This window comes from Lissotriton vulgaris, chromosome 9 (assembly GCF_964263255.1).
Source record: "Lissotriton vulgaris chromosome 9, aLisVul1.2, whole genome shotgun sequence".
Lineage (NCBI taxonomy): Eukaryota > Metazoa > Chordata > Amphibia > Caudata > Salamandridae > Lissotriton > Lissotriton vulgaris.
Genome location: NC_141697.1, coordinates 264310880 through 264334690, shown reverse-complemented (window position 1 = coordinate 264334690; position 23811 = coordinate 264310880). Strand labels below are relative to the sequence as shown.

Here is a 23811-nt window from a genome sequence, read left to right as displayed (position 1 = left end):
CCGAGATCCAGAGAAAGCACACCACATATATCAAATATATATGTATTTAATCTAAACACAACCCCTCTGGACTCTTTATGTGGTCAGAAGTAAACGTACAATACAAGGAACTTAGCTTACGATAAGTTGCACAGTATACGTTTTGTCCTAGGGGCCTCACAAACCATATACTAAACTAGTGGTATAAGAACCACGTGAGGGTTAAAAAAGCAGGCCTAGGGCCTGTAGAACCGCTGGGGCTACCAGGAACCACCCAAGGTAGGGTTGCAGGAGGCCCACGGGGGACGCGTGCAGTGTCTAAACACAGCCGTGGATCACCATTGACTTTCTATGGAGAACGAACAAGTTACAATTTTAAAGATTAAAGGCACTTAGAGGTGAACTACGATGGAACCCCTTTAGACTAGGACACTTCGAGAGTCAAGACCCACTGGAGTACTCGTGTTACCTCACCCAGGGAAGCCGGGTGCATAGGTGTCTTTTGGCGTCCGGTTTCGTCGTCAATTCCAATGGAGAGCGGCGAAGAAATGCTGCAGGCGACCAGAGGAAAAGTGTCAGGGTGGATCGGGGATGTGAAGAACCTGAAAGCAGAGGGGACAGAGTTTGGGTCACTAGCCAGTGACCAGGATGGCGACAGGAAGACGCCAACCAATGTTGGGTGTTTTCAGGTGCAAGAGGTGAAGCTGGACTCTTCAGCCACGAGGACCAGGAGGTGTCAACAATGACCAGGAGCTGGATTCGAGCTGTCCCGTGAAGGATGTCGAGTGCTGCAGCGTCGGAATCCGGATTGGACCCAACAAGCCTTGGCAACAGCAACTCAAGCAAGATGACAAGATTGGCTTCGGTTCAGACCAGCAAGGTCTGGGGGACTCCTCCTTTGGAGAGGAGTCCGAGCACGTCTGGAGCAAACAGGAATGCTCAAGAAACAAAGGATTGGCCTTCGTGGGGGCTCACTAGCCAACGGACTAGGAACCGCGAAGGAGCCTCGAGCTGAGGTGAAGAAAGGGGACTCACGGGTCACTTGTGGAGTGCGGACCTCTGTACTTCGGTGCAAAAGGTGCTCGGGGCAGGGGCTTCAAATACCCCAATGCACAACTTCGGGATACCTCGGGAAGTAGGTGCAGTTGCAAAAATGAAGGATGTCCAGCAGTTCCGGTCCCACGTCTCTCGTGTCAGCTACGGGTCTCAGCTTTGCTGGGATCTCGGGTCAGCTCCAGAGATGTCTGGAAGTCCGTGTCCTGTGTCGCAGATTCTTCGGGATCCGGCGAGAGCCTCGAAAATGCAGACCGGTAAAGATGCTGTTGGTGCCTGTTTGTGCATGGTGGTCACTCCTTGACCACAAGGGAGATTTCTTCCGTCTTCCAGTCGATATGGAATGTCGAAGGTCCAAGATATATGTTGCAGAGTTTCGTCTAGTGTAATCTAAAGTCCTAGGGACTGGGTTCCTATTCTTATAGTAAGTTTAGGGGTTGGACTAACTCTAGGGTTCCACCTATGGGTGGACCTGGGGAGGGGGTGGTTACACCCCTTCCCCTTTGTCCAGTTTCGCGCCAGAGCTGGGGCTGAGTGCCCCAGCAACCAGTTTGAACTGGGAAATACATGGAGCACCTTGTGTGCCCCAGGCAGTGTCTGAAAAGCATTCACTGAATGCAACCCACCCTGCCCCAATACACTAAAGCCTGTCTGGGGAGGTGCCAGCACCTCCCTGGACAGGAAACCTATTGTCCAGGTCTTCCCTGCCAGAGTTTCGTCAAGCAGCAGGAGGGCAGACTCGTGTCTGTGGCAGCAGCTTCCATTTTGTGATGCTGGGGCTCTGTTAAACTTTAACTGGGTATACCAGTGTGTACATGTCTTCTCCCTCTAGAAGGGTGGATTGCTACCCCCACCACCAGAACTGGTGGGGTGGGGGTGGTAGTATTCCAAAGTGTTTATATCATAGAAAAGCTATAAGGAGATATTTCCGAAAGCTGCAGAGGGGCTCAGTTCATGCTAGGGCACCCCCTCACACAAAACCAAGCACTCTGCCTTCAGGGTTGTCAAGGCCTGCCATAGGAGTGACTTATAGGTTACTATGTGTCTATATGTAAAGGTAGATATAGGTATACTATATCTAAATAAGGGGTGCTTACACCACCTTACCCAGGCTGCAAGTGCAGACCTGTGGTGTCAGTTTGGAAGGCTAACCAGGGGTGGCACAATACATGCTTCTGCCCCTGGTAGGCCTCTGGGGTACCTATGCACTGAGTACCTAAGGTACCATATACAGGGACTCACAAAGGTGACAAAGTAGCCAATCTGGTATGTACCTAAAGTACATGGCATCAATTTAGAGAGAGAACAGCTAGGTTGTGGTCCTGATTAGCAGGGCCACAGCTAGATTAAAGTCGAAAAACCAGTGAAACACAGCAAAACGTGGGGGTAACCATAGGAAGCAGACCCTACTCTCCTACATAAGGCACTGAAAGGTAGTCCCTGCGAAGGAGTCAGGTGTGACTTCGGCACGTTGAACTCTAACAATGTCAGGCGGGTCGCTATCCTCTGGAGACATGAAAGGGCGTTTTCTGGAGGTGGTTCACAACTGACTGTAGCGAGTCCGCCTTCAAGAGCCAGTCATTTAGGTGGGGTATGACTGGTATACTTTTGTAAACACCTCCAATTCCTCCCATTATAGCTCTGAAAGTCACTGACCAATCTGCATCAAATTTGGTACACTGAAGGTATGAATTCTGCAGACCATTTCCCTCATGTATGGTGAAAATAGATTAAGCAAATATATGAAGGGACCAAAAATGGGAATTCCTAAGTAATGAAATATTAACCTTAGCTACAGTGGCATGCATACACCTGTACACAATTTATATAAAAGCAGCTTTTTTAAATAGCCAATTAAACATTTAACATTAGACATGCAGAGGTTCTATGTCACTATTTCTCCTATCAAAGGTTCGGATTCCATACTTTTATTTTTCTGATTACCACAACCTATTGTAGTAATCTGTTTATTTTATTTTTTTATTTCCGATGCTATTTTGAAGTCAGTGTACATCAAGAGTCATGGGCCCACAAAATAAAGGTAGAGCGATAGTGTGCTTCCCAAATTGTAGTGGTACAACCACACAGCAGCCTTTTACTAATGCAACATGTTTAATAATAATACATTAGAAATAATGAAGGTATACAGGCTTCTCAGCCTAAGACAGAGAAAACTGCACTGCACTTTTAAGCGCCCAGGAGGATCTATTAATTCAAGACGTTACCTTTGAGAAACTTTACTAAAACTTAATGTTTACACTTTTCCTTATTAGGTTGCCTGAACCAGTTTCAAGATGTCTTCACACAAGCGAAAATGCTACAGCTTCTTCAGTGAAGATCCCACAGTTCACATAAGATAATCTTACATAAAAGGGAGAGCACCCAGACAGGTGAGGAGAAAATGTGGCCTAAAGGCAAGAGCTGTTGATGTTAAAATTTAGGAAGCAGGCTCGAGGCCCGCATTGGCTCAACATCCTGTGATTCTGGAAAAATCTCTTAATCTCCCCGTTTCTAAAAACGTGCAACATAACGTAATTCTAATATGAAACACTCTTCTGCCCTTGGGTCATGTTCGCACTATATGATATATATATTTTTTATTATACACGTTTTAATATACAGTATAATTGTATACCCAGCACATCAGACTGGATCCTACGTTCACACAAGCTAATTGTTGCATTGTAGCCAGTCAGTAGGCTGAAATGCCTCTTGAAAATCTGGACAAGTTGAGCTGCCCTGGAAGGTCACTAGCAAGCCAACGCTGGTATTCTGTTGCATCCCCATGTTAGATGTACGTCCCCCTTCCAATGGAACCCCATAGAGGCAGAAGGCTTGCTTCGAGGTGTAGTTGGTTGAGGGCTGCACAGACAAAACTGCCCATGGACACTGCTGGACCGTAGGGGTGCTTCGGGTAGTGGGTTGATGCAGAGTGTGATGCCCTGAGGGATGAAGGGTAATACCCAGAAACCAGTCCCAGGATGCTAGTTTCCGGTCCAGGGAAGACCTGGCTTGGCAGTTGGGTCTGGACTGTTCCCATGAGGCACAGGGTCAAGACTGATTTGCATATGGCTGGGTCTAAACTGGGGCGTCATGGTGAGCAAAAGAACAATGGATTTAACCCAGATCTCTTGACTGGGGTGAATGTATGATTTATTCAGCATTCTATTCATCATTTGTTTGTGTAACACTTTTCACCCTAATTGGGATGGGTATGCCCAGACGTGGGTGCCTTGCTCACTGTGCCACTGGTTTCAAGCTAGCCTGGCTGATGAAGGGTAATACCCAGAAACCGGTCCCAGGATGCTTGTTTCCGGTCCAGGGAGGACCTGGCTTGGCAGTTGGGTCTGGACTGTTCCCATGAGGCAAAGGGTCAAGACTGATTTGCTTGGCCTAAACTGGGGTGGCATAGTGAGCAAAAGAACAATGGATTTAACCCAGATCTTTTGACTGGGGTGAATGTATGATTTATTCAGCATTCTATCCATCATTTGTTTGCGTAGCACTGAGTGGGGCACGGAATGGACAGGACGGGCTAGGGCACTATTTGACGAAATCCCCGAAGGGTTTCCTCATACTTAACTTTTTTATGTTTATAAATGGTATTATTCACACACTAAATGGTACTCATTTTATCAATTTCAGAAGGATGAAAGTTAGAGTCTCCCTGGTCAATATTGAAAACTGCAATGTGAAAGGTACACTGCACACATCCCTGCAGTGGGTGTTCAACCAGTATGTATTGGGTCGAAGTCTTGTTGGCAGAACTGCAGCCTGCACCCTCATGGCCCTCGGGAAACAAATTGTTGGTTCGCTATACATAACAGGCTCCTCTTTGACAAAGAAACCATCTGAGGTAAGAGAAGGGGGACTTGGGGGGGCAGCCGACCGCAGGGCGGTCCCCCCCTGGGCAGTTTGGGAGGGGCAGGGGGGAGGGTTATGCAGCAGCAAGGCGGGTTTTGATTTGGGCTTGTAAAATATAGCCCAAAAGGAGCCCAAGCATAAATGCTTTGGGCTCCTTCTCCCAGCCACCATTTTAGGTTTGGCTACCTGGTGGCTGGGAGTTTGTAGGTAGCTTGAATTTTTGTGGTAATTGGTTATTTAGAGGCGGTGAATTTTCGAGATCGTCATGGCGGCGGAAGATTACCGGGTATTAAAAGCCATCCAGCTTCTTAGTGAGGCGGGGAGGATGGACCTGGTGCTGGGCGATGTTGCAGAGCCGTTGCGCCCCGCGCGCCAGGCCTCAGCTGGAGTGGCGGTGGTCGTGGCCGCCTGCCTGTCCCCGAAGCGTCCCCGGACAGAAGCGGTGAGTGATCGGGGCCGCCCGCGCTTTAAAAAGGCGGCCTGTGTGTGGAAATGCATCCCATTGGGACGCCTGGGCCCAGCGCTGGGAGCGCGATAGATCGAGAGTTCTTTGGGAGCAGGCGGGCTGTTGGTGGAAACGCCGGAGCTGCTAATGCTCCAGCGGATCGTGGCAGGCGAGTGTCGGTCCCCGCGCAAAGGGGGAAGCGTGGGGGTGGGCGGGGCAGCAAGAAACGCTCTGCCTCGCTGTCGGTCGTTTTGCGGGAGGGTTCAGGAATGGGAGGGGAGGGGCTGGGGGGCGTGAGCTCGTCATCGGTCACCCTCACCGGGGGAAGGAAGTACGGAGAGCGCGCTGGGGAGCAACAGGGCCCCACTGTGCCCCAAGGGGACACAGTGGGACAAGAGGCTGAATGGGGACAGGTGGGGGAGGGTGCCGGGGGCGTCATCTATGGCCAGGCTATTTCGGGTAGGGCAAGTGCTGGGGGGGCTGGACATGATAATGTGAAAACAAGGGGAAGGGGAGAGATCATTCCCTCGAGCCCCCTCCTTTTTTCACCCCCTTATCTGGAACAGGGTGAAGGGGCATCAATAGCTGGCGATTCAATGGAGGAAGGAGAATGGGCACAGGTGGGTGGATGGGGCAGTTACCAGCCACAGTCGATGGAACAGGAGTCAGGCTTACAGACAGCCCCCCACTGGATGGTGGGCCGAGGAGACTTTTGCTGGGAGCGCTAGGGGGGCGGGAGTAGTGGAAGCAGGGGGGGTGGGGGAGGGGGCGCTTGAGGGGGAGGTGAGATCATGGGAGGGTTTGGATATTTTCCCATCTTGGTCTGAGGTGGTTCGGGATCCTGGGGTGTGATTGGGCAGGGCAATTTCGGGTGTACCTCGGTGGGGGGTGAGTAGGGGGGGTTGGCAGATTCAGTTGGGGGTGTGGGGTTAGAGGTGGGGTAGCAGGAGATTTTCTGGGAGCGAAGGGCAGAGGGAGTGGGGGGCAAGATTTAGGGCCGGCAGGGGCGATGGTGCAAGCAATGCTGGATTGGAGTAGTGACTGGGAGGGGGGATTACCCCCCCCCCCCCCACCTCGCCCGGTGGCGATGGGAGGGAGTTGTAAGGTAAGGGGGCAGACAGGGCAGGGTAGAGAGGTAGGGTTGGGGGAGGGTGCTTCGGGTAGGCGAGGGCACTGGGAGGTTGTTGGTAGTGAGGGACCCAGCACATTATTATTATTATTATTATTACATTTTATTGAGCGCACAGCTACCCGGAGGTTTCCCGGCGCTTGCCTTGGGAACCCGTCCTGGCTTTTCCCTGTGAGATAGCCCCTACAGGGCATCCCCAAGGTGAAAGCCAGGCATCCCGCCGCAGGGGGGCCGTTGTGGAGATTAAGCAAGCTTAATGCCCAGAGTTGCAGAGTGAGAACCCACGATTAGAGCAGGCACCGAAGCGAGAATTATCGAGTCCGTGGACATTTGAGCTCAAGACCCTGCCGCGTCGGGAATTGAACCCTCGTCCCGGGTCTGACCTCAGCTTCCGGGTCTGCCTGCTCTACACCGTGAGCCACACTTCTCCACATCAGTCTGACCTGTTTCTCCAAAGGGCAGAGAGTGTTATGGTGAGGCAGACTCGGTAGGGCGGAGTGCGGTCCAGTGGCGCCGAGGTGAAGGGAGGGTGGAGCCTAGCGCTGCACATTCCGAACCATCGGGGGAGCCCAGCATGGCCAGCATACGAAGGTCAAGCGCGACCTCGCTGGCCCCAACTATAAGTCAGTCACGACGGACAGCGGAGACGGAGGATGATGCTTCCAGGTGTGGTCAACGTTTGGGGGAGTATCGGCGAGTACAGTCGGCTCCACCGCTAGGTGTGCAGAACAGGGCCGTTAGGGTCGGTATCTGTCAGGTTGGGTGCGGTAAGGCCCGTGGTAGGTTGGCGGTGTCGGGCCCTTCACAGATGGAGGAGCCCTTGGTGATGGACTATGATGAGGACAGCCCTGAGGAAGGGGAATTGGGTGAGGACGAGGATGGGGGCGGGGCCTTCTCATGTTTCTCGTAGTTTTTTACAGACACCAGAGGTGGTGCAGCCCAGGAGGGCTGTGGCGTTCGGTCCCTGAAGAGAGCTCGGCCCCTCGGTGAGGGCTCCTCGGATAGTGGACAACTCGGAGCAAGTGTCATGGCGGTCAGTGCCCGGCCGGGCCCCCTTGTTAGAGCCAGGTGAGACTTGTGAACCACGGGCCAAACCAAAGATGGTGTCTGTGGGGACCGGGGGGGGGAGGGGGAGAAGTAGGGGGGACGGGCGCAGGGAAGCTCTACAAGGGGCGTTATGTGAAAGATCAAGGTGTGGGCACAGTGGAAGGTGAGGGAGCGTTGGGCGCTAAAAAAGTGGAGAGTGGGGTGAATACTGAGGTGGGTGAAACAGGTAAAGAACCCTTGCCCAGCAAAGAGTTAAAGATTAAAAAGCTTCCTTACATGTGTGTGACAAAGCCTTTGGGGGCCCATTTGATGTTAACAACCAAGGAACGGATCTGGAAAGGGGAGTACGTTGAGATATTGAAGCTATTGCACAAGGAGGTGAGGGCAAAGGAGGGGTCCAAAGAGGAGAAGTACGAGCTTGCCAAGCGTCCGAATGTGCCTTTAACAATTGAAAATTGGACGGCAGCGTTTCTAATATATGCCAGATTTTATTATGAGAAGTTCCCGGAGCGCAGCGTTGCTAGGTTCAAATACATGGACGTTATTAGGAAGGCGCAGATCACAGGCAGTGGTTTTGTTTGGGCTCAGTATGATGAGGAATTCCGTGCCCGGATGGCGTGGGATTCAGAAGCTACGTGGGGAGAGTTGGATACTGATTTATGGCAGCACACCATGGGAGCGCCGGCTGGGGGGGAAGACTATATTTACAGCTAGTGGGTTACCTTTGGTATACCGGCCCTTTCAGGGGAAGCCCACCTGGGGTGGGGTGGGAAGCACGACAGCCGCACAGACTGGGTATGGGGCATGCTGGGACTTTAACAAAGGCTTGTGCGCAAGGGAATACTGCAGGTTCCGGCACGAGTGTTCCCAATGTGGTAAGAAACACCCCCTGGTCAAGTGTTGGGGGGTTAAAAATACAGGCAACCAGCAGTGGCATTAGCAGAGTGCCAGCGCTTCAGGCCCCTCCCAGCAGTTTCAAGGTACTAGAGGGGGTAAGGGCGCACAGGGGACTGGGCCGAAAGGCTAATACTCCAGTTTAGATAGTACCATTGTCAGAGGGCCTGAGAGATTATGGGGATGCGAGGGCAAAAACGGTGCTATTGGAGGGGTTCCAGGAAGGGTTTTGGTTAAGTTACAATGGGCCACGACTGCGGCGTTGGTCGAAGAATTTGAAATCGGCAGAGGAAAACAAAGGAGTGGTGCAAGATAAGCTGAACAAGGAGGTGTGAGAGGGGAGGATGGCTGGGCCATTTGATGATTGGCCATTGAAGAACATGATTGTTTCATCGATTGGGGTAGTTCCCAAGAAAGAGGCAGGGCAGTACAGATTGATTCAACACCTATCATGGCCAGAGGGGTCTTCAGTCAATAATTTTATTGATGAGGAGGCGGCCTCTGTTTCATACTCATCAGTTGACGTTACTATGTCACTGGTTGTGACCGCGGGCGCAGCTGCTGAGATGGCAAAATGCGATATAAAATCTCCATTTCTTTTGCTTCCAGTCCATCCAGACGATTGGAATCTTCGGGGGATCCATTTCAATGGCAAATGGTACATGGACAAAGCTTTGCCGATGGGTTGTTCGATGTCTTGTGCCCTTTTTGAGAGTTTCAGCACCTTCTTGAACTGGTATTTTACACAACGTACTGGTCATGAATTGGTAACACACTATTTGGACGATTTCTTTTTCGTTGGTTCCCCGGGCTCCACGGAGTGCCAGGTAGCCCTGGACACGTTCCAAGAGCTCATGGAGGGATTGGGGTTGCCGCTTGCGCCAGAGAAGACAATGGGTCCTTGCGCGACCATGTCCTTCCTGGGAATTGAGATTGACTCGGTGGCAATGCGGGCTCGCTTGCCAGTTGACAAGAAAGTAAAAATGCTGGAGCTCTTGGAGTCACTGTTAGCAAAACAGAAAGTGACTGTGAAAGATGTACAGTTCCTGCTGGGTCATCTGAACTTTGCTTGCAGGGTGGTCAGGGCCGGGAGGACTTTTTGTAGGAGCCAGGGGCAGGCACTGTCAGGACATTTTCTACCTCACCACCATGTTCGGTTGTCAGCAGGGGTTAAGGAGGATTTGCGGATGTGGACGGTCTTTTTACGTTCCTTTAATGGAGAAGAGGACTTGCAGTGGGATGTTCAGATCTTTTCGGATGCGGCGGGCAGTGACGGTTTTGGTCTCTACTGGCAGGGCAGGTGGTGTGCAGAGAAGTGGTTGGTTCAATTGGAGGGGGGGAGAGCATTGCCTTCTTGGAACTCTTTCTGGTGCTGGTGGCATTGACATTGTGGGGGCAGAAGTTAGCACATAAGAAAATTCTGTTTCGCATTGACAACATGGCTGTGGTGGACATTATCAATAGGCAGTCAGCAAGAGATGAACAGGTGTTGAAGCTAATGCGGGTCTTTGTGTTAGGCTGCCTTAGATATGACATAGTCTTTAGGGCTTTGAACATCCCCGGTGTGGACAATGACATTGCGGATGCCTTGTCTCGTTCGCAGTGGGAGAGATTCCGTGGGCTGGCCAAGGAGGCGGACAGGACGCCCACACCAATGCCGGATCACTTGTGGTATGTAGGCGACGTAGGGTCGTACAGCTGGTGGTAGGTTCATTGTCTGCATGGACGCGAGCTGCATATGAGCTGGCTTGGAGAGAATTCTTAGCGGCAGGAGCTTGTAAACGGGAACCAGGATGGCGGTAGTCAGAAGATGTGGTGCAGTTCATACTTGATTTAATGGACAAGGGCCTCTCTCGGGTTACTATAGCCGGGAAGTTGGCAGGCATCTCCTTTATAGGGAAGCTCTTTTGGGGTTATGTGCCGTCAGCGGGGGAGGTTAGACGAAGAATGTTGGAAGGTTGGGCTAGGGAGGGGGCGCTCTGGCCTGTGCCCTCTGTCTTGGCAGAAGTTGGCACGCTGTTTGGAAGTTTTACCGTCGGTTTGTACGGACAGTTTTGAGGCTTGTTTGTTTTCCACCCTTATGGTGTGGATGTTTTTTGGGGCTTTCAGAGTTTTGGAGCTTTTGGGGTCCGAGGGGAAAGGGTGTATAGGGTGGCAGGATGTCTGGTTGGCAGAGAGGGGTGTGCATATTTGGCTGTCAAGCACGAAAACGGATCAGAGGAGTCTAGGTAAAGGGATATGGTTGGAGGCATCATCACCAGTTTGGACCTGCCCGTTACATTGGGCCCGGAGTTGGAAGGCATTATCTGTGGGGGCTGTTGGGGAGGAGGTTTTCAGGCATGCAGATGGGTCCCGGTGTCTGACTACCAGTTGCTCATGGTGCTTTGTAAGGCATTGCGGGGCATTGGTGTGGACTGGTCACAATATGGAACCCACTCTTTTAGAATCGGGGCAGCAATGGATGCTCATAACAGGGGATGGTCTGGGGAGGACATTATGCGTCTGGGGCGCTGGTCTTCAAATTGCTTTCAGCGCTATGTGAAAAACAATGCGGGGGAGGCGCTTGCGTATCCTCTTTGCCATAAGTTTGATATTGCTTTTCTCGTTGCAGGTTCAGTGGCTCGCCCCCGTTCATCGGAAATGGCCATCTGGATTTTGGGGCACTCATTTGTTAAATGGGCTCATGTGCAAGCATGCCGTAGTTATTTTGGGTCATTGTTAGGGTTGAATGAGCGCTTGTTCAAGGTGGTGTGGAAGGGGAAAGAGGGGATGTTCTGGAGGGAGTTTACTCCTGCACTAAATGCTTGGTTGGTCGGGGCCAATGCCCAGATGTGCTGTTAATCCATCTGGGGGAGAATGAAAATGGATCTGACACTTTTGAAGGTACAATGGTCGGGTTGTCATGTGCTGTGGGCAGAGTTGGTGCTCCGCAGGACGTGGAGGGGTACGCATAAACCTAAGGTGATTGACAAGGCACCTAAGAAGGTGAATCTGGAGGTTTCCTGGTTTTGTAGAGGTTTGGGTTTTGGAAGAGTGACCCACAGAGATATTTGGTTTGATACTGTAATTTTTTTTAGGAGTGACGGGGGGCACTTGTCCCGTGTGGGCATGGACTTGTATCTTCTGGAGTTGCGAGAGGTCTTGTCTAGGTGTTTGAAGGTTCAAGAGTATGCCAGTTAGGAGGTTAGGCCAGAATAACTAAATGGTTTTTGTGGTTTGGGGGGGCAGAAAGTGTCCCCCCCCTCAACCCCCAGCTTTCTGGGTGGCAGGCGTTAGTGGTGTTTTGCCAGGGTTTGCAAGAATTGTTGTGGTTCATTGGAGTAGTTGTGTCATCGACAGGATGAGTTGGGCAGGCTAAGTTGTTGGGGTGTTTACATAGGTTTGGGGATCAAGAGTTTCAAGGGGTAGGCAGGGGGGTTTGTGTAACGGATTGTTGAGCTGCTAAGTTTAGACGATTATGCAGGGATTTGCATTGTTTGTATTTTGTAATGATGTAATATATGGGTGGGGGGCGGAGTTAAAGTGACTTTAGGGGCGGGGCGGGAAGTGGGGTTAAGGTAGTGTTTTATTTAGTGAGGTTTAGTTTTGAAAGGCATTTGCTGAGGTCTGTTAACTGTTAATGTGCACCTGTTTCAATAAAGCGGCCTTTTTCACATAAAAGCTGGTTTGTGGTCTGCTCCCCACCCACCCCTCCCACCCAACGTGTCCGCGCACAGGGTGAGCCGTGAGAGGCTCCGACGCTGGGTCACGTCGGAAGGCCTCAATAAAGGGGCGGGAGGAGGCTTTTTTATGCAGATCCTTCAGTAATGTGGGCGGGCAATCAATCTGAGGCCGATACCGCACCGGGCTTTCGAGAGTGAGGAAACGTGTGTGTTGGTGTGTGCGCCATACCTTTGTCAACTAGGCTGGCCCTGACAAAAAGCGTCCCTGCACGCCCCCTCTGTCACGGGAACCGGGCATGATAAAAGGGGTTCGAAGGTCTGACGAGTGGCCTACCAAGGCCCTTGCCCAAGTGATAAAGTGTGCCAGGCTGGTCGGGGGTGCCTCCGCGCAGCCAGCAGCTTCCTGTGAGGGGCGAAGGATGAACAGCCCCCCTCACACCACGTCTGAGCACGGCGACAGGGACAGACAAGCTGCGTGTGAGGCTTTGGCCTCCATCACCCCTTTCTTTACTTTCCCACACTCGACCGAGGAGGCCCAATGTGCCGGCTCGTCTGCGCAACGCCTAGCAAGAAACCGAGGCTGGCTCCGGCCTAAGAAAGGCGTTGGGCGACGGGTTGGAGCCTCCCCAGCTGCCGCAGCGCTGCCACCCAGGAGAAGTGTGTGTGGAGACTGCTGAATGGGGGAGGCACTCCCCACTCACTTCACCTCTCGTCGAGACATAAATCCCCATGGAGGCCTGGAGACGGCAAGACACCGTGTTAAATGAGCCCCGTGGCCTTGACCTTCACGGGAGAGGCGAAAATACCACAGAGCTCCTTGTTCACGGCGCCGTAGGCTCGACAGCCGTCAGCGGCCTCTGCTGCATCCGCCTAGACAGGGACCAAAGGGCGAATCTTAAGGTCTGATGCCTTTGACCCCTTTACCGCTTCTTCTCATGTCCAGCTATTCCCTTTTAAACTGCTGAAATCCCTGCTGATCAGTCTTTCCCTAGTGCAATTATCAGCTCGAGGACCTATAAAAGCCACAAGACCTAGCAATCTGTGTATTGTTGCAAATTTCACTCGAAAACTCGCGTGATTTTGTAGCTATGAATCAACTTTTACAGGATGATTCCTAACGTGTGTTAATTGTAGTGATTTGTGTAGAGACAGCCTTTTAACCATTTCTGAGCGCTTGTCAGAGGATGGGGGACTGTGGGGGCGCTCTTGGCTCTTTATCCTCGAGGTATGCAAGGATGGGAATTGAGCGCTCTAAAATTAGACTTGATGTCTTAAAAATAGCATGTAAGACCCCTCACGAGTTCGTTTCAAGTACTGAAGGTGGGCCTAAGAAGTCTGGGTTATGTTTCATTATCAGAGGCCTAAGGGAATGTTAAGAACTCATCAGCAGCACAGTGCTGAAGGAGTCAAGAACTCTCGTGTGTTCTGCATACCAAATTACATGAATTACCACTTAGGCTGAGCCCTCCACAAGAAACCCTCAGAACAGACCGTGAGTTTAGTGGGTGATAAACAAGCATTAACAATGCAACAGTCTCGCCTTTGCAAAAGATAGAGCTATTGGCATTGTAAATGACAACATTTTTATTTATGTGTTGGTTTGAAAACAGATAAATAAATAGCATTGTAATTTACAATGCCAATAGCTTAATCTCTCGCAAATGCGAGGCCTATTGCATTTGCACACACGCACAGAGACACACACACAGAGCCACACACACACACACACACACAGAGCCACACACACAGCCACACACACACACAGCCACACACACATACACAGAGCCACACACAGAGCCACACACACAGTCACACACACACACAGAGTCACACACACACAGTCACACACAGAGTCACACACACACATACACAGAGCCACACACACAGCCACACGCACATACACAGAGCCACACACACACACACACATACATACACAGAGCCACACACACATACACAGAGCCACACACACACATACACAGAGCCCCAGAGCATAATTCCAAGAGCCAGCAAAGGCTCGAAGCATAGGAACCAGGTTACACAGTATTCCCTTTTAAGGGCTGCCTGCCCCCTCCCTCCTCCTGCCCCATCCCTCCTCTCACAGCATGGTCTGCTCTCTGAATCAATGATCAGTTGAGATTTCCAAAGCTGGTCAGTCAGCATTCGGGCAGCCATTCCCCAGTTTAGGCCGATCACCTACTTACCTACTCTTTGCCCGAGTTGTCTAACCTCGTTCCCACAGCTGCCCCGCCTCTGCTGCTTGAATGAAACCCAAAAACACCCTGTGACAGTCCCCCGAGCTGTCTTGTCCCGGCCAGGCCGAGTCTGCACTGAGCAGCTTCTAAGCACCTGGTGGGTGTCCAAATATTAAACTCTGCTCGCAGCCGCAAGGGCTCTCAGTACCCTTCTCTCCCTTCCTGCTGAGGGAATAAAGGCTAACCCAGCCCTGCCGGGTTTACAACAAGCAAACATCCTGCCCACAAACAGGACAAAGGCGGAGATATCCCTTAGGTTACAGACATTGTCAGATGACATCTGCAGTCTGGCCACATTTCCCATGTTCAAGTGTAATGTGCTGATCCAGGCCAGGTTTTTTCCCCTTTGAATTCTGAAATTTATAGTCTTGTTTAATCCAATATAAAACAGGACTACACGTCCCAGAGTGCAAAAAAGCAGCGCTTCATGCATGGACCTGGGGCGCCTGGCAGCTGCGCATCTCTGAAGGGCAGTGTCGACCAGTGTCACAGACTCTGTGCGCTGTGTGCTGTTACAGAAGCTCCAGGTGTTGCCCGTAGCGATGTATGAGAGTGCATTGCTGCAGCTCTGGTGAACTCACTTTTGAGACAGCAGAGCTATCGCTCGCGGTACACAGATCCGATCAACGGACACCTGATCCGGCAGAGCTCTCCGTTTACACCCACATCAGGGTGAACTCCCATCTCAGCAGACCTGCTCAACGGTGTGTCAACACTGGGGTCAAGGGTCAAGCTTCCAGTTACAACAGACACTGGTTCGTAACCTTAACAACAAACCGGTGCACCAGGTTTCACTCTGCCTTTTAATTCTATGGCAGTCCACGGAGGCTCTAATTATGCTTCTCTATCTTTACAGGACAAACAGCAGCAAAGGGTTAAACTTTAAACTGCATAACCCGGAAGGACAACCCCCTCCAGGTCTGCACCAATCACAATACACTTGAATGAATAAATGTCCCCAATGACGTAAACACTTCCTCTTTCTTTGCTGCTGCAGCAGCGAGATAAGTGACTTTAGTTTCTTATGTTTTTATACTGCTTTAATAATTGTTTCTTTATGTATTTTGATACCCCGCTTTGGCGCTTGTGTAATATTTGACTAGTGTTCTTTTCCGAAGCTCTTAAGCTTCATTTGCCTTGCCTGAATGCGTGTTCAGCATTTCTTTCCTTTAATGGCTTTTTTCTTTCTTAACTTAAGTCGCGCTGCACTCGGAACCTTCCTGCTGCGAGCGCGACTTCCTTCACGGAGTCTGAGGCTTCGGTGCCCCTCCACAGCGTTTATTCTTGTGGGCAGTGGCGAGGGAGCAGAGCTGCGCACTTCGGTGCGCGAGTGAGGCAGGCTCGTGTTAGTCCCACATTCCTATTATTGTGCGCATGCGCGAAGAACCAGTTTCGTTTTCTGTTACTGGCTCTTCGCGCATTAGCTACAGTGTTGCCTGAATAAAACCTCTCAGCTCATTAACGCATACCGGGGCGTTTTGCCGGATTAGTGCTTGGCACTAGGGGAGTTTAGGGCAAGCTCCTGCCACATATATATATATATGTATTTATTATCTACTTTCATTGAAAGTTTGTTTTTGCAATAGTTTTTTCTTCAATACCTATAATAAGACCCAGGTTCTTTTTTCTTCAATAATACCTTCAGTGGGTCTCATTGCCCTTGGGTTACTCCCCCCCTTTGAATCTCCTTCCAACCTCCTGCTGTGAATTATGGCGTACTACGCCGAAGAGGAGGATACGTGGTTTGAATACAACGAGTATGAGAAATATGAGGAGCCTTATGAACATCATTTGGAGAAGCAACCTGTTCAAGCCTAGGATTCCCACGTCCAGGGTTTATTGAGTAAGGCGCTTATTCAGGCCTTAACGCCCCTATCGAAAACCCAGAAGTCCTCTGGCAAGCGAAAGTCTAAGTCCTCTACTAAGCATTCTTCATCCACACAAGCTTCGGCTAAAGCTCTGCTTAATGTGGCGAAAAGTGTTTTAATGGACCATGGTTCCTTAGCGGGCAGGGATATGCAAGGAAAGTCTTCTCCTGATACCCAGGATTCAACAGATTCCGATGAATCTGTGCAGCCCAAGAAGAAGGTCAAAAAGACCAAACATTTATTTTACGATGCACAGGAAGAGGTGACACCCAAAAATTTACTTTTTAATCCTCAGAATTTAATTCATCCTAGGTCTACTGAGTGAGTTCCCTGTGTGGAAGTGGCGCACTATGTTCGAAATAACTTCAGACAGAGTTTTGAGAGTCAGGTCAGGGCCACCTTGCACTCCGAATGTCCCCGACCGTCAGTGTTGGGTAAGGTGGCGGATAAGCCAGAATTAGATCCTTATATGGCCACTTTTATGGGCAAATTTTCCAAAGATCCCAAGAAAGGACTGGATCGGGCCTGGAAAGGGTGCCAAGACAAATTATTAGATGTCTCGGGTCCGCCGACTAAAATATTGGATGCCGCAGTCACTGCGAAGGATAAAGGTGTGCCCCTGGACTCTTCTGAGATTATGGAATGGGCACAACACGCCATGTGTTTCCTTGGCAATGCCAATGTGGCGTTATGTACAGAGAGACGAAGATCCTTTCTCATGAGAATAGACCCCCAACTAGCTGAGATGGCTACAACAGAACCAATGGCCAATGGCATGTTGTTTGGCGAGGACTTCGTTAAAAAAATGGGAAAATATGTGGCAACCTTTTCGGCTTTGGATAAGGCGCAGGCCAATATCAAGCGTGTTTTCCACTCGGATGTTTTTAACAGGGCCGGCCGTTTCAGAGGTCGAGGGTCCGGCCGAGGTGGTAATCAGACCTCTAAAGGTGCCGACCAACGGAGCAGAGGAGGTTCACAAAGGTCGAAATTCTATCCAACCCGTAACAGAGGTGACAGAGGTCGTGGACAACGTGGAAACTACAGAGGCCAGCAGTTCCAGTCTGGAGATTCCTCTTATTCAGGTACCCATTTTACATTGCAGGGATCATATGGTGAGAGGTCGTCTTGCACAGTTCCTTCCCAGGTGGGAGGTTTTGTCTCCCGACCCATGGATACGTCAGACAGTTCAAGGTTTTCATCTTGAGTTTTATGCAACTCCCACGCAGTTGGTGACTCCCAGACCCCTAAGTTTTTCCCCCGTAGAGATGAGTTTCATCGACGAGGAAGTTCAGTCGTTACTGAACAAAGGGGCTATTGTGCAGACGGATCCTCATCCGCACGGTTTTGTGAGTACGATCTTCTTGGTACCCAAGAAAGATCTTGCATTTCGTCTGGTTCTGAATTTGAAGGAGTTCAATGTGGGAATAGTATATCGCCATATCAAAATGGAGGGTATTCATCTCTTGAGGGACATGTTGTTAGGCCAGGATAGGATGGTTCAATTGGATCTAAAAGATGCCTATATGAAAGTCGCCATTTTTCCGCCTCATCGGTGCTTCCTCCAATTCCAATGGCGCAGTCAGTGGTTCGAGTTTTCTGCCATGCCCTTCGGTCTCTCGTCCGCTCTATGGTGTTTCACGAAACTCATGAGACCAGTTGTTCAATGGTTACGGGAGAGATGAGTCAGACTCAATCTATCTAGACGATATTCTGATCATGGGTCAGTCGGTAGAGGTGGTGCAACTCCATCTGTCTTGGACTATCCAACTCCTCCAGGAGTTGGGATTTCTTCTCAATGTTCCCAAATCTCTTCTAATTCCTTCGCAGGTGATCGAGTTTTTAGGTTTTCAAATAAATTCCTTGACTTCCCAGCTGCTTTTGCCTCTCAAGAAGAGAACAGAGATCAAGAAAGAGTTGAGGAGAGCGCTTGCCTCTCAGACTATATCATTGAGGACGTTAGCCCGTCTCGTGGGGTTGTTGGTAGCGTCCATTCAGGCGATTTTTCGCGGTCCTTTACATTACAGGGCCTTACAGAGGTTAAAGATTCTGCATCTCCGGTCACAAGAGGAGCTGCGTCTCCATATCAACTGCCTAGAATTATTGGCAGGGTCTTTTACGATTCAAACTCTGTCTCCTCATCGAGCGAGTTGTTGTATTCTTCTGCGTCTGGACAATGTGTCTGCAGTACGTTATGTCAATCGCCTGGGCGGGACCAGATCCCGACTTCTAGCGGAGATTGCCAAGGATTTCTGGCATTACTGCCTGGATCACCACATTTAAGTGGCGGCGGAAAACATTCCAGGTTCGTCGAATGTGGTAGCAGACTGGAATTCCAGATTTCTGAGGGACTCCAGCGATTGGAGACTTCACCCCAGTGTGTTTCAAGCATTAAACTCCAAATGGGGACCGTGTGTCCTAGATCTGGTTGCGTCCAGACTCAACAGGCAACTTCCCCTGTTTTATAGTTGGTGTTCGGATCCGTTAGCGATCAGCTCGGACGCCTTCCTTCAATCGGGGACGACGGGCATTCTATATGCCTTTCGACCCTTCGTCATGATTCTGAGGTTGTTAGCTCAGACACGCCGGCAAGAGGCGGAAATAATCCTCGTATCTCCATGTTGAAAAGCACAAGCGTGGTTTCTGGTTGCAATGAGCTTATCGTGTGCCCCTCCGGTTCGGATCAAGTCATTCCCATACTTGTTGACAGATCCAGTGGGCCTTCAACATCCCTTAGTCCTGCAGGGTCAGCTACCTCTCATGGCGTGGAGACTTTCCGGCGACGTTGGCAAGTGCCGGGAGTTTTCGCAAGACGCTCTCTTTTTTCTCTCCCAGTCTTGGGCAACTTCCACGCACAAACGATACGAATCCGCTTGGTGACAATGGGTGCGTTGGAGAGGTGAACGGGGAGTGATCCCTTGGGATCTAGTATCTCTGTGATTGTGAATTTTTTATCCGATTTGGCAAAATCAGGCATGGCCTATAGGATGATAAACAATTTTAGATCAGCCATTTCAGCAGGACATCCTCACGTGGATGGTAGACCTGTAGGGGAACATTCCTTGGTCTGTAAGGTAATACGCGGTATCAGGTTGGTAAATCCTCCTCAACCTAGATATCAGACGTTATGGGATGTTTCCATAGTTCTTAGATACTTGAAAACATGGCCAGCCAATGAAGGGCTGTCGCGCAAACAATTGTGTGCCAAGCTGACGCTTTTATTATGTCTTATTTCATGCAGACGTGTGTCGGATGTACGTCATCTGGATTTAGCAGGTAGAGTGTTTACTCCGTCTGCAGTTTCTTTCACACTTTCTCGTCGTACTAAGACTAATTCTAAATGCATTACTTATCCTGCCTTTCCTTACCATAGCAAACTGTGTTGTGCAATGTTTAAAGGTCTATGAGGATTGTACCAGAGAGTTCAGAAATTATGTGGCAGGTCAATTGTTGATATCGCTTCAGAGACCTTTCCGCCCAGTCTCTTCTGCAACTCTAGCTAGGTGGATTACCTGGCTATTGTCCCAAGCGGGAAATGATTCTTCTATTTTTGGTGCTCATTCTGTTAGAGGGTCCATGGCTTCCAAAGCCTTAGTGACTGGGTCCAGGTTACAAGATATTATGACTGCGGCGGACTGTTCCTCTGAGTCCACTTTTAAGCCCTTTTACCACAAACCTATTGTGGATATTGCGTCTGCTGTAGTGGAGCAACTTTAAACTAGCATAGTTAGAGCCTCAGTGGACTGCCAAAGAATGAAACATTTTCTACCTTACGTGACAAAGAATTTTCAATTCTATTAAGGATACGGAGGCGAGAATTATCCCACCCATGATGGATTACTTTCTATGTTACATATCTTTGTAATGGTTATAATGCTATTTGCTTGCATATTTCAATGCTATTGTTTGACTTCTTATTTTTTCCCACCCGATTTGTTAATTTACGACTGTCATTTTCAGTTTGGCATGGGTGTTATGGCTATGTTTCTTGTTTCAGGCGACCAAGGAAAACAATCCTGAAGTGTGAGCTGTTCTGACGAAGTTTTGGACCGGCCTTCTACGTTGATGAAGATTGGTTGCTGACGCGGTTCGACGTCAAGCTGGGTTCAGTCCTTTTTTCAGTTATAGACATTTGCAAAGAAAGAGGAAGTGATTACGTCATTGGGGACATTTATTCATTCAAGTGTATTGTGATTGGTGCAGACCTGGAGGGGGTTGTCCTTCCGGGTTATGCGGTTTAAAGTTTAACCCTTTGCTGCTGTTTGTCCAGAAAAGATAGAGAAGCATAATTCTCGCCTCCGTGTCCTTAATAGAATTGAAAATTCTTTGTCGCGTAAGCTAGAACATTTTTCACCCACACCCAACAGGCTAGCTCGAGCTCCAAAACAATTCCAGATTCGCGCCCGAGAAAAACTGATTGCAAACTCCACTAACTCGCATCGGTACAGCAGGGCTATCCCTCAGGTTGTGGACAGCGGAGCCGTCTCCCAGTGTAAATCACTCTTTCAGGCTGACACCGTATGCAGCAAGGCCCTTTCCCATGCATGCACACCTCTTCAGACACGCCGTGCTCTGCACATGCCTCTCTGCATGTTTTTGTAGCGCTGCATGCCGGGCGCGCTTCTAAGCACCTGGTGGGTGTCCAAATATTAAACTCTGCTCGCAGCCGACAGAGCACTCAGTACCCTTCTCTCCCTTCCTGCTGAGGGATTAAAGGCTAACCCAACCCTGCCGAGTTTACAACAGGCAAACATCCTGCCTACAAACAGGACAATGGCAGAGATATCCCTCAGGTTAATTGTCAGATGACATCTTGAGCCCGGCCACATTTCCCATGTTCAAGTGTAATGTGCTGATCCAGGCCAGGTTTTTTTCCCTTTGAATTCTGGAATTTGTAGCCTTGTTTAATCCAATATAAAACAGGACTACAAGTCCCAGAGTGCAAAGGAGCAGCTCTTCATGCATGGACCTGGGGCGCCTGGCAGCTGCGCATCTCTAAAGGGCAGTGTCGACCAGTGTCACGGCCTCTTGGCGCTGTGTGCTGTTTCTGAAGCTCCAGGTGTTGCCAGTAGCCCTGTATGAGAGTGCATTGCTGCAGGTCTGGTGAACTCACTCTTGAGACAACAGAGCTATCGTTTGCGGTACACAGATCCGATCAACGGACATCTGATCCGGCAGACCTGTCCGTTTACACCCACATCAGGGTGAACTCCCATCTCAGCAGGCCTACTCGATGGTGTGTCAACACCGGGGTCAAGGGTCAAGCTTCGAGTTACACCAGACACGGGTACATAACCTTAACAACGAACCGGTGCCCCAGGTTTCACTCTTCCTTTTAACTAACACCCAACAGGCTCGCTCGAGCTGCAAAACAATTCCAGATTCACGCCCGAGAAAAACTGATTGCAAACTCCACTAACTCGCACCGGTACAGCAGGGCTATGCCTCAGGTTGTGGACAGCAGAGCTGTCTCCCGGTCTACATCACTCTTTCAGGCTGACAGCGTATGCAGCAAGTTCCTTTCCCATGCATGCACACCTCTTCAGACACGCTGTGCTATGCACATGCCTTTCTGCATGTTTTTGTAGCGCTGCATGCCGGGTGCGCTTCTAAGCACCTGGTGGGTGTCCAAATGTTAAACTCTGCTCGCAGCCGACAGAGCACTCAGTACCCTTCTCTCCCTTCCTGCTGAGGGATTAAAGTCTAACCCAGCCCTGCCGAGTTTACAACAGGCAAACATCCTGTCTACAAACAGGACAACGGCAGAGATATCTCTCAGGTTACATTGTCAGATGACATCTGCATACTGTCTAATGTGAAGGACAACAAGCCATCCAGATTACATTGGTCTTGGAACAAGTTGGCCCAATTCAAGCATCATAAACCTTTGGCTGCCAATTTATCGCATCTCAATATGAAGCAGGGATAGGAATTGCCTCCAGTTGAGGTAATATTTGTGCCTTTACTAGACACTGTTTTTTTAACCTAAAGGAAGAACTCGCAAACAAAGTAGTATTCAAACCATACAAACCTATACTCTGAGTCAGAGCAATGCTTCAACTTGCTGAAGCACCAGGTCACCCCAAAAGTAGATCAAAGAGTCAACAGCATTGAAGAAAACCATGCAACTTGCATACTGAACTGCTTCGAAGAAGCATGTACCAGATCCACTTCCATACAGGAAGACACCTCTCTTAATATTAGCCTCTTGGGCAGAAAGCCCTTCTTCAGAGGCCAGGAAACAAAGGAAACCTCCCTTAGTCTTTTAAATCAATACACAAAAATAAAATAGTACTGAGGGTATAACCACTACTCCTCACCAGAGTACACGTGGTAGTACTGGAACCAAATTGGAAATATCCAACGTACTAATAAGGCTATTCTTTGATCAACAAAAACATATATACCAAGAATACTTCTAAGCTAAGCACACATAGACAGAACATGTAGGACTATGACTAGTTCTCCGTCTTTCATGGAAACGTCTTAACGCCGCATCTGCTTGATCGCTAAAAAGACGGGCAGCATCAAATGGTATATTGGCCAATACCGACTGGACAACCTCTGAGAAACCAAAAGATGCCAACCAAGTCCGACGCCTTAGCACCACTGCAGATGCCATGGCCCGACCCACAGAATCCATTGTGTCCATGCCACACCTTATGGTAAGCCTAGCGGCCTGCAGGCCATCTCTAATCCAGTTGTGTACCTCAACACGGAGGTTATCCGGAAGAGATGGGTGCATGTTCTGTAAAGAATCCCATAAAGCATAGGAAAAGCACCCCAGCACACAAGACCTGTATGTGGCTCTCAATGCTGAGCTGGCCAAAGCAAATATATGCTTACCAAAAGCATCACAACCCCTAGCATCCTTACCCACCAGAGTCTTTGGAATAGACCCTACATCCTTAGAAGACGTTGCAGGATTAATCACCAGGCCACTAGTGGAAGGATGTCTATGCATACAAAATGGGTCCACAGGTGCAGGCAAAAGCCTGCATGCAACATCACAGTCCACTGAGACCCCAGACTCAGGCTTGGCCTATGCACCTAAGAAAACATCAAATAAGGTCTGACCCGGACAAAGGATTTCAAACAAAGGGTCTGTAGACCTCTGCACTGTGGGCAGTAATAAGTCTAAAACTGCAGCCAATTACCTCAGTATGTCTGCAAAAGAGGAACTTGCCTCCATGGCAAGACTAGAGGGAGAGAGCAAACCAGATGCTGGCGAGGATCCCAGCCCACTAGCCTCATCAAGAGCTGTAAGTCAACTCTCCTCCACTTGAAACACATTGCATCGGAAATGGGCTGAAAATGCCGAGCCCCAGTCGATAGAGGTGGACCTCCCAATACGTCTTCCTGGAAAGGGGCCACAAAATGAAGAATTCCCTCAATTTGCACAGCCAAATCTGCATGCACCGCCATATGACGCTGAAGAGGCACCATCAATGCACCATCACGAGTCGACTGGGGGAGGAGAAGCGTCTTCAACCGGCGCCGTCAAAGTCAATGTTGGAGTCGGTTGATCAAAGACCGGAGTCGTAGGCAAAGATCCCGAAGGACTGTGAGCCTGCTCCAATGCCATGTCAGTTGACGTCGACCGACACGCATCCTTCGTCTT

General features: G+C 49.9%; 1 protein-coding gene, 1 long non-coding RNA gene and 1 pseudogene across 6 annotated transcripts in view; 2 read left to right on the top strand and 1 right to left on the bottom strand.

Annotated features, from left to right (window-relative positions):
* Nucleotides 1-23811, bottom strand: part of TTLL5 (tubulin tyrosine ligase like 5) — a 1386223-nt gene that overhangs the window by 882256 nt on the left and 480156 nt on the right. The gene's annotated exons all lie outside the window — the stretch shown is intronic.
* LOC147689977 (uncharacterized) overlaps nt 1-23811 on the top strand; it is a 315487-nt gene that overhangs the window by 140451 nt on the left and 151225 nt on the right. The gene's annotated exons all lie outside the window — the stretch shown is intronic.
* Nucleotides 16036-17685, top strand: LOC147689978 (uncharacterized; annotated as a pseudogene).